The following is a 10,216-nucleotide window of genomic DNA, read 5'->3' as shown; positions in this document are numbered from 1 at the left end:
AACTGTATACCAAGTTCATTATCTCATGTTCTCTATTCTCCTTGTCTCTACGTTGGAATAGGCCAGTGCAGAATAGGCAGAAGTGTCCCAGAACTTGGTTCTATATCTTTGGTCCATTCTTTCCAACCTTTGATAAGTTTGTAAAGCCTACAGGGATGCCTACTAACATGTTTTCACTCTTAATTTTTCTGGTCTTCTTGGTTTTCTGCCTTCTCCTCCTCCTTTGCCTATCTAGATTTTTCTTTTTTTTTTTTCTGTTTTGTATTAGAGAGAGCGAGCGAGCAAGCAAGCATGAGCGAGCGTGAGTGGGGAGAGGGACAGAGACAGAGGGAGAGAATCCAAAGCAGGTTTCACACACAGTGCAGAGCCCAATGTGAAGCTCGATCCTACAACCCTGGGATCATGACTTGAACCTAAATCAAGGGTCGAACACTCAACCTGCTGAGTCACCCAGGCGCCCCACCTATCTAGAAATTTTTATTCAAGTTTATGTAAATCTCCTTCTTAAAACCTGGCAGCAGTTTTCCTTTTTCTGCCTTTGCCTGTATCTCCTTTTCAAGCCTCAAAATTCTTCCTATTTTTTCTTCTGGGTGTAACTTTCTAATAGTAAATTCAGTTTAAATGAGCATCTATGCTCTTTCTGCTACATTTTTCTCTTTCTCTTAATTTCTTTTAAACACAAGAAACTTATTTCATTGACCTTTATATACTTTTCTATTTCTGTTGTTTGCAAGCTTAAACTGACAGTTTGTTTCTTGTTCCTCTTTTTACTTTCATCATCTTTTGTTTATTACAAAGAAGCAGAAGTGTGTCCTCCGTCTTTAACTTGAAAATTTTCCTCCTTTTTGCTGTTTTTAGTTTTCCAGGTTTTTTTTTAAAGTTTATTTATTTATTTTGAGAGACAGAGAGAGTGAGCCGAGGAGTGGCAGAGAGACAGGGAGAGAGAATCCCAAGCAGGCTCCATGCTATCAGCTCAAAGCCTGACATGGGGGTGGAACCCACAAACCGTGAGATCATGACCTGAGCTGGAACCAAGAGTCAGATGCTTAACCATCTGAGCTACCCACACACCCCTTAGTCTTCCAATTCTTAGTAGACAGTTTTTCAGTCCCTAGAATCAGACATTTTTCTATAATTTTTTCTGCTGTTGAACTTCATCCTATGTTCTTCCAGGTTAGTGTTCTAAGAACTTCTCCCATCAATGCTGGCTTCTGTTTATGTTTGTTTCTCACTTTTACAAAGTTCTGGTAACCATAATTGTCTAGTGCCCTCATTATCCTCCTGTTTATGGAAAGAATTTTTCAGAGTCTGCATTTCTCTTGGAAGAGTGTGTGATGATACTTTGTCTACAGGAAATTTGCTGGACATGGCTGTGAAAACTCTGTGTTTCTGAGTGATCTAAAACCCGTGTGTCAGTTTTTTGGGATACATCACTCGAGTCATTAGTTGTTTTCTCTTTAATAAGCTCTTCATGTATCAACCTCTGCTCTTATTTAAGAGTGTTCATTGCATTTTCTACTGTTTCCATTATTTCTCTCAGCTTTTCAATAAAATTAGGTGTAATTTCCACTTCCTTTCACTAATGCTGGAGTCTCTTTACATCATCACGTTTTTTGGCCAATTTTTGTTAGATTTTTGCTCTTCCTAGTTTCCTGCCAATAATTTATATTCCAATTCTTCCACCACACTATGCTCAATAATAAAGTCTTTTTTAGTTTTTTGGTTGTAGGAAATACTGTGTTTATCTTCTCCTGCTAATAATTTGATTTAAAAAAATTTTTTTCTGCTTTAAGCATGATCTTAGCTTTTTCACTCCAAGTAGCTTTCAGCTTTCTGTTTTGAAGCTGGGAAGGTTGAATTCCTTCTGAATTCTTTTCTCTTAGAATTGCTGGGGCTACTCTAGCCAGGTGGGCCTAGGGGGTCACACGGGGGGCACTTCATAGAAGGGGCAAATTGTTCTCTGCCTATGTGGCCAGGCCTGTGGCTGCACTGTACCTTAATTTCTTCATCCACAAAATGGGGGAATACAGCATCTATCTCTTAAGGCAGTTAGAATGGTAAACTTATTATACATAAATCCAAAATAGTTTATAGCTCAGATTATTATTAGTTCCTCAAGTCAGTGTTTTGTATGTTGGCCGTGTTTGTTCTCTTTGATACTGTTGGTATTTCTCACATGCCTCCTTATCCTAGGATGTCTAGTCATTGGTGTCACTAACAGGAAGAGATTTGACTGGGAATTCTATGCCGTGTGTATTCCACTATAAACCTTCACGTTAGTGGGTGGGAAGCAGGAGCTAAATGTCAGTCTGTAGACCCCCAAATTTGCTTGGCTTTCATACATATCCTGTCTTTGCAGAGATTTTCAGTCAATATGGAGTTAAAAGGGACTGGTGATGATATCTTGGAGTGGTGGATATCATGAAACAAATGTATAAAATAAAATCCTTACAAGAAGTTCTGCACTTGATAGAGAAAAATACATTACTTAATTATAAGTGCAATGCTTTTATCACTTCAAAATAATGTCCTAAGTTGTTGTTTTTTAATATGAAAGTGACATGCAGTTCACTTTCTAGAATGGAAGGTAATTATAGAATCACTGTGATTTTTGCTTTTTGTAGAATTTTTTAAGATATTTTTATAGGATTTTTTTGTAGAATGCTAGAATTGCTTGTGATTTAGTGTAGAATTTTAATTTTGTTAATTCATAAATAGGACAATAGCTTCAAAATATTGCACCCCTCTCCCCCACAACTAGGTAGTGGTGTGTATCTGGCCCACCTGCAAACTCTAGAATGCAGGAGGGAAAATGAGGAACAAAGGAGGAAATAGTCTTCAGTGAAAAAGCCCTATCACCCACTAGTGGAGTAAGTTGTCTGAGGGTGTGGTCAGTAATACTCTGTTTCTCTACTGAATTAGATTTCATAACTTCCTATGATGTCATTTGTTCTTTTCCCTCTGGCTTGAATTAGAACGTCCCTTACAGCTGCCAAGTTAGTTTCCCTTAGACCAATTTATAATCAAGTATTTCTACTAACGTTCTGTGAAAAAAAGCACTGAATGAGAAGGCAGGATAAGTAGGTTTCTAAGGCCCATTTTCCTTCTTGCTCTCTGACTTTAGAAAGCAGTGTTCAACCAACCCTGTACTTCTGAACAATTCCCATTCTTGAAAGGTAGAAAGAGCTTCCTTAAATAGTAATGAGTTCTTTGTCTTGGAAAGTATTCCAGAAGACACTTGAAAACCACTTTTTAAGACTCTTGTGGAATGTTTATGTAGTAAGAAGATTGGATTTAATGGCCCTAAAAAGTCTCTCTGAACCCTGAGACTCCATGACTTTCTGCTTTAGTTCTTTGGAAAGGAGGCAGGTAGGAAATAAGGAAGAGAAACAGCTTATTTATTCATCCTTGTATGGATTTCAGCCTTGGTCTCTAGAGTCGCTCCAGTCTTCCTCAGGTTGTGCTTTACCCGTCCATTCTGACTCCATACGTAGATTCAGTTTTTTGATATCTTTCCATCCATTCTTTTTCAGCATGTCCATATAAGTATCCTTAAGTCAAAGGTAAATACATCCCATTAGTTGGAGGAATGGTCAATCAATGCAAGCACAATATTTCTTTGAATATTCTTTATTTTATTTTTTAATTAAAAAAATTTTAATGTTTATTTATTTTTGAGAGACAGGCTATGAAGAAGAGGGGGGCAGAGTGAGAAGGAGACACAGAATCCAAAGCAGGTCCAGGCTCTGAGTTGTCAGCGGAGAGCCTGATGTGGGGCTCGAACTCACAAACTGTGAGATCATGACTTGAACCCAAGTCAGACGATCAAACAACAGAGCCACCCCGGTGCCCCTATTCTTTATTTTTAAAGTACATGGAAATTTAAAATGATGTATCATATATCTGTTTCTCTTTAAAAATTTTTTTAATGTTTATTTATTTTTGAGAGAGAGAGAAAGAGAGAGAGAGAGAGAGTGCCATCAGGGAAGGGGCAGAGAGAGAGGGAGACCCAGAATCTGAAGCAGGCTCCAGTCTGATCTGTCAGCACAGAGCCCGATGTGGGGCTCCAAGTCATGAACTATGAGATCATGACTTGAGCCCAAGTCGGACACTTAACCAACTGAGCCACCCAGGTGCCCCTCTGTTTCTCTTTTAATACAAAATAATATTTTAAGTTACCAACTATTGGAGGCAGGTAGGTGAAATGTGACCCAATTCATCTAGGAGCTTGTGCCTCTGATTTCTTCGCATAACAAGGCAAATCTCTGCCACTTAAGCAGCTCAGGTCAACACATGGACTGGCAGGCCCTCTGGAGGCAGGTTTATTATCCATGATATCACAACCCTCAGGACCTGCTTCTGCAAGGACCTCTTCCCTACTCCAGTGTGGAGGGAACTGTACACTGGAGGAGGGTCATGTGTTATTTAAACAGCCTCCTCTTAAATCATTCATGCTTCTTTTTCCATTTGACTCTGAACCATTTCCAATGACCTATTTTAGTAGAATTATCTCAGAACCTGTCTTCACTCAATCTGAATGTGCCTCAGTGAACTAATAAAATCCTTGCCCCTGAAAAAGGGTGTATTATGTGTTACATTTTGCTACATTTCATGATGTGATGGGTCTTTGGAGAAGAAGTATACATTTTATATAATTTGTCAAGGACAATTTCAAAATGCGTAACATCATCAATCTCACTGACAACATCTTTAATGGCTTGACTCTGTAGTCAGAGTTTTGCCAAATGCAAGCTAGGACTCAGACTCTTCCACACCTGCTCCCTACCTATTGTTTCAGATGTATCTGTTGAAAAGACAACGAAGTTTGGGAAAAGAATTCATCCTTGAAGCATTTCTTCTCTAATTAAGTCAACAGATGTTGTTTGAAGTCTATACCTGGGGAATTTATTATTTCGGTTTTAAAAAGTAAGGAATTCACAGATCGACCTTCACAATACGTTTGTCTGATCAATGTAGCTAGGCTGGTAATGACTGAAAGTAGTCAAGAATTTGTGATGGTTGTCACTTTCAGCAATTTGAATGGCATTTTCCAAAAGGGCTTTCATTGGCCTCATCATCCAGACTTCATTGCTCTCTGGCAGGAAATCTGATCTTCTTCTCATGGTCAGAGGCTGCGCAGGCCAGGGCTGCACAAGCCAAGGAACTTGGCTTTCAGGTCCTCTGTGGTTGCATGGAGGCAAAGATCAAACACTAAAGTTGAAGATCATAGTCAGAAATGTAGAGCTAACACAGTTACAGAAGGCAAGAAGAGCCCCAGGCAGGAAACAGTTAACTGGAGCAGCCTGTGAGTCAAAGAGCCAGAGAAAAGGAAAACAAGGATCCTCCATTAGGAAGAGGCAAGATGGTAATCCTGACAAGTGGCTTGCTTCCTTCTGAAGTATATGAAGCCAGGACAGAAGGGATACCCAATGACTCTCCTAGGCTTCAGTTTCTTTATCTGTTTCCTTCCCTCCCTGCCTAATAAGAGTGTGGAAAAGACCAATTGTGATCTTGTATATCATATCAAATTATTATTATTATTATTATTATTATTATTATTCAAATTCATGAAACAATTGAAAAATATATGGAAAGATAACCTAAATAAGAAAGAAGGAATAGGAAAAAGCATCTATATGGTAAGAATATGTTGTTGCAGAACAAAATAGGACAAAGCATTTTGGTATGTTATTTTCTTTAAATTGCGTCTGCTCTTGTTAATTTCTAACAAAGTATTTAATTAGCATCTCTGATTGCCAAACATTTGTTATAGTTATAATTTGTAAACAAGTTATCTATTGTTACTGTGGCAAATTCTGGTAAAGTCACAGATCAAAATTTATTATATAACTAGGAAAAATCCCAACATGAAAGAATTGGATTTTTTTTTTTTTAAAAACACCAGGTCTCAAATTATCTACCCACTTTGACAGCTTTAGTGTCTTGATTAAATATTTTATGATGATACTACTTAAGATAAAATGTAAAAGCTAATTTATACTGACATCCCTTTATGTGAAAGGTTCCCAGGCTGATTTATCACCAGGTTGAAGCATGTCGATGAATACAACCATGTCTAAAGTAAAGACACTTTGCTGTTTTCTTCCACATTCCTAGTTAAGCAAGTTCTATTAAAGAATTTATATGAAAAACAGGGTCTTTAATTTTACAAGATTCTAGTTTATCTTCCTATGATATCTTCTTTAGTTTCATTCTTCAATTCAATTTAGTACCTGCTATGTTATGTACTAAGTAATGAATTTAGAACAGTATGCTCAATTATAATTCATTTTAATACCTGTATACCTGAGGAAACTTAATGTCAAAGATTCAGACTTAGTTCTCCTCAGACTTGGATTCTTACCTTCTGCTTAAGAGAAAAGTAGTGAATCAGTTGCCAAATTAACACTATGTTTTTCCAGTTTTCTAGTTGCCTCTCATCATCCTAATTTTGTCTTTTGGTAGATTTATTATGTTACATCATTCTGAAAAGACTTTGAGGAAAGTATATGTGTGTGTATTCATGCTATATAGTATGTATATACTACATATTAAATAATATACAATCATATTTTTGGTTAGGATAAGAGAGGGTTAAGGAACTACTTCTAATGCTTTATTTACAATTACATGGGGCTATTTATCAATATAACTAATAAAATAAAGCACTATAATTGTACTCTAATCTATGAATATAGAAAATCTGGATAGTGATGGATGAGTATTATTCCTGAAGTTCAAATTATTTTTATCAGTAAATAGATTTCAAGGGTTATTACAGGAGAAATAAATGACATGGATTTTATATTGGTAGCAGTTTGTGTTACAGGAGTGTTAGAGGTATTGTAAAGTAGAGAAGATGAAACCAAGAGGGTGCTAGAAATAGGACAAAGAAGAAGCAGGCACAAGCCAAGGAAGCAAGTGCACACAGTACAATGTAGGAGTTTAGGGGACAGTTCATGATAGAGGAGGTGGCAGCAACAGTTGGATATGGGAAAGAAAGATGTCTGGTGACAGCATTTTGGTAGGAGGGAACAGGAGAAAACAGGGGAAAGAGTAAGGACAGAGAGAGACCAGATGCTGATAGTATTGAGCCGGAAACCAAAATATGTCACGGACTCAAATCTTAGCAGTAATGACCTAGTCAAATGGGAAAATGATAACACAAATAAAACCAATATAACTTATTTTCATCAATTTAATGTACTTACATTTTATTTCATATGGAAAGTATCTGAGATGAATTATTCAAACAGAGAAGGAAGAGATATTTACAATAAGACTCATAAAATAGTACCAAAAGTAGGAGAGGGAAGCCTATAGTAAGAATCCACACGGTGGCTATGTGTGAGCAAAAAACCTAGAGTTTTCACCTAGCCATGATGAAGATGGAAAATTAATTATATTTAGTGAGTGTTTTATAATTTATAATCTAAAATAATCACCTATAAATATTTGGGGGATAAAATTTTCCTGGGAGAGACTTGTCTCCTATGTGACAATAGAAGGAATAAGATATCAAAAACAGCATCAATATTTGTTTCACAATGATTAGATTAATATACGTGGTTAGTTTTGAAAGTAACCTAAGATAAAAATCCTTAGCCAACAACTGAGAGACAGTTCTACAAAACCAATGGCGAGTATGTCACTGTCTGGAAATGTAGCCTTCTTATGATCTAACTTGATCTAAGAACATTGGTTCATATTTAGCAAGTGTTTGTGCTGGCTTTGGGGACACATTTGTGAACAAAATAGCCATAGTCTCAGCCTTCATGGACCTTACATTTTGTAAAGGAGTCAGAAAATAAAGTAAAAAAAAGATATAAAAATAAAATAGTTACAAATTGTGATAGCAGTGTTAATTTTCTTCTTAGCACCTATCTAGAGTTAAATGGGTGGAGGGTGTTTTCTTGTTTCAATCTTGTATCAGGGAAAAGACATTAGGAGAATTTGGAGTATATACAGTAGTGAATAGATGCATAACCCCTGGCAATCTATCTTAACCGCCTCTCTACCAGAGTTTCAATATGTACCATTTAAGCACATATTGTTTGAGACTATGTGCTCTAGGCAGTGGACCTGGATTACAGGCATTCTGTATGGCTAATTAAAAACATTTGATAAATTTTAGAAAACTATAGACTGATGAGACAGTATCCTATTATAAAATTTAATAAGCTTGATATTTTAGCCAGGTAAAAGTTATATAAACTGAATGATGTCCTCATAAAACTCATATCTTGAAGCTCTAACTCCCAGTGTGATAGTATTTGACTGTGACTCTTGGTGAGTAATCAAGTTTAGATGAGGTCATAAGGGTGTGTGGCCCCTTGATGGGATTAGTGCCCTTATAAGAAGAGACATGAGAGAGCTTCCTCTAATTTCACCCCATGTGAAACCCTGAGAAGGCAGCCATCTGCAAGACAGAAAAAGGGCCCTCACCAGAGAATTCAGAAAGCTAAATCAGCCAGCACCTTAATCTTGGACTTGTTAGCCTCCAGAACTGTGAGAAATAAAAGCCACCAGTCATGGTATTTCGTTATAGCAGTCTGAGCTGACTAATACAGAGATAAGGCCGAAGAAATAGAATTTAGAGAGGAGTATCATAAGATATGAAAGAAATACAGAAATGTGTTCTAGATACTTATTTTAAATCCCAATTGTGCTGACAAAAGAATAGTGAGTTCCAGTCTGTCTTTGATAACTCAGAGACATTCTCTGGATCTCAGAAGTAATTATAGCTGCTCTGCATGGACAGACTGGTTCTTACAAGCCCTTACATTTCACAAAAAGGGTCTTACCTACCAGAGTTGGGGTATTAACTCAATCCAACTCCAACAGGAGTAACTAGTAATTCTCATTAGTTTAACAATGCAATACTGTAATATTTTTTAAAAAATTGGTTCCATTGTATTAAAAAAAATGCATAAAAAGTGAACTCTTCAACCTCCTTTTCCAAAGCCTACCAATGGCAAAGAGCTCCATGTATATAGTTCAAGATATACTTAATATACATATAAGTACTGATATTTGTATTACACATGCACACTCTTAAATCCAAATGGCAGAATTGTACAAATAATATCCCACTTTTCTTTTGGTTAGCAATATATCTTGGATGTCATACAGTACATTTTGTGTATCTTAATATAATCTGTTCCTAATAAACATTTCTGTTTTCCCAATCTTTGCTATCACTAATGGTGCCAAAATGAACATCCTGTATAAATACTTTTATGCATATGTGTGAGTATATCTGAAGGATAAATTTTTTCATATATTTCATGTATTTTTTCATATATTTCTCAACTATATTAGAAATTTAACAACCATAATACTGATGATGTATTAGACTTCCAATTTAGGCAAATACCAAATTTACCTTCCCAAGAGGAAATACCAATTTGTACTCTGACCAATTATAAGCATAATGCCTATGTGTCAAACTATGCTGTAAATTCTTAACCTCAGAAGGAGGTATGATTATTATTTCCAATTTAAAACTGAGTTATCGGAGGCACAGGTAGGTTGGACAGCTCGACAGTAGCCATACAAAAGTGATGAAATGGAAAGCTGGGTTTGACACTCCACCCTCTTACCCGTTATCCTATATGGCCTTCCTGAGTTTCAGTACTAACTCCACACTTAAAGCTGAGGGCCCCAACCAGGTTATTTACCTCCCATCTATAGTTTCTTTATAGGTAAGAAAATAAGCTGTATCTCAAAGCATTACTGTGAGGCTAAAATGAGATAGTGGAAGGAAAATCCCATGCACAAAGCACTAACATAAATGCTTTGCCTCCCTGTTGAGATAATACATGAATCCCAGGGATGAATAAACCATTGTCCTGGCTGATCATTTTCAATGACACAGAAATTAAAGAAGCAACTCTGACCCTTTTTTAAATGCTATGGCAATAAAGCCAAGTGACATGAGAATCCGTGGTGTAACTCCCCTCCCCATCTTTCTTGTACAGTCTTTAATTCTGACTGGTTTGGTCTTGCTCCAGCTTCCTCACAGTGTTTATATAGATTTTGAGTCCCTAGAAACCAGTCTAAGAAGTAGGAGTTATTTGAACTTGCTGGAACTGGTTTCTTCACCTATTCAGGAAATTGCTCAAAGTTCTCTTTATTATCACCAGTCTTCGGCTAATAAGTTGAGAGCAACAATCAACCTAGGAAGAATGAAAGGGAATATATTTATGTTCAGCTG

General features: G+C 36.7%; 1 pseudogene; it reads right to left on the bottom strand.

The window, feature by feature from the left end:
• Nucleotides 1–1,129: 1,129 nt before the first annotated feature.
• Nucleotides 1,130–5,123, bottom strand: LOC115295255 (annotated as a pseudogene).
• Between the last annotated feature and the right edge of the window lie 5,093 nt (nucleotides 5,124–10,216).

This window comes from Suricata suricatta, chromosome 7, assembly GCF_006229205.1.
Source record: "Suricata suricatta isolate VVHF042 chromosome 7, meerkat_22Aug2017_6uvM2_HiC, whole genome shotgun sequence".
Taxonomy (NCBI): Eukaryota; Metazoa; Chordata; class Mammalia; order Carnivora; family Herpestidae; genus Suricata; species Suricata suricatta.
This window is presented reverse-complemented; position numbering and strand designations above follow the sequence as displayed.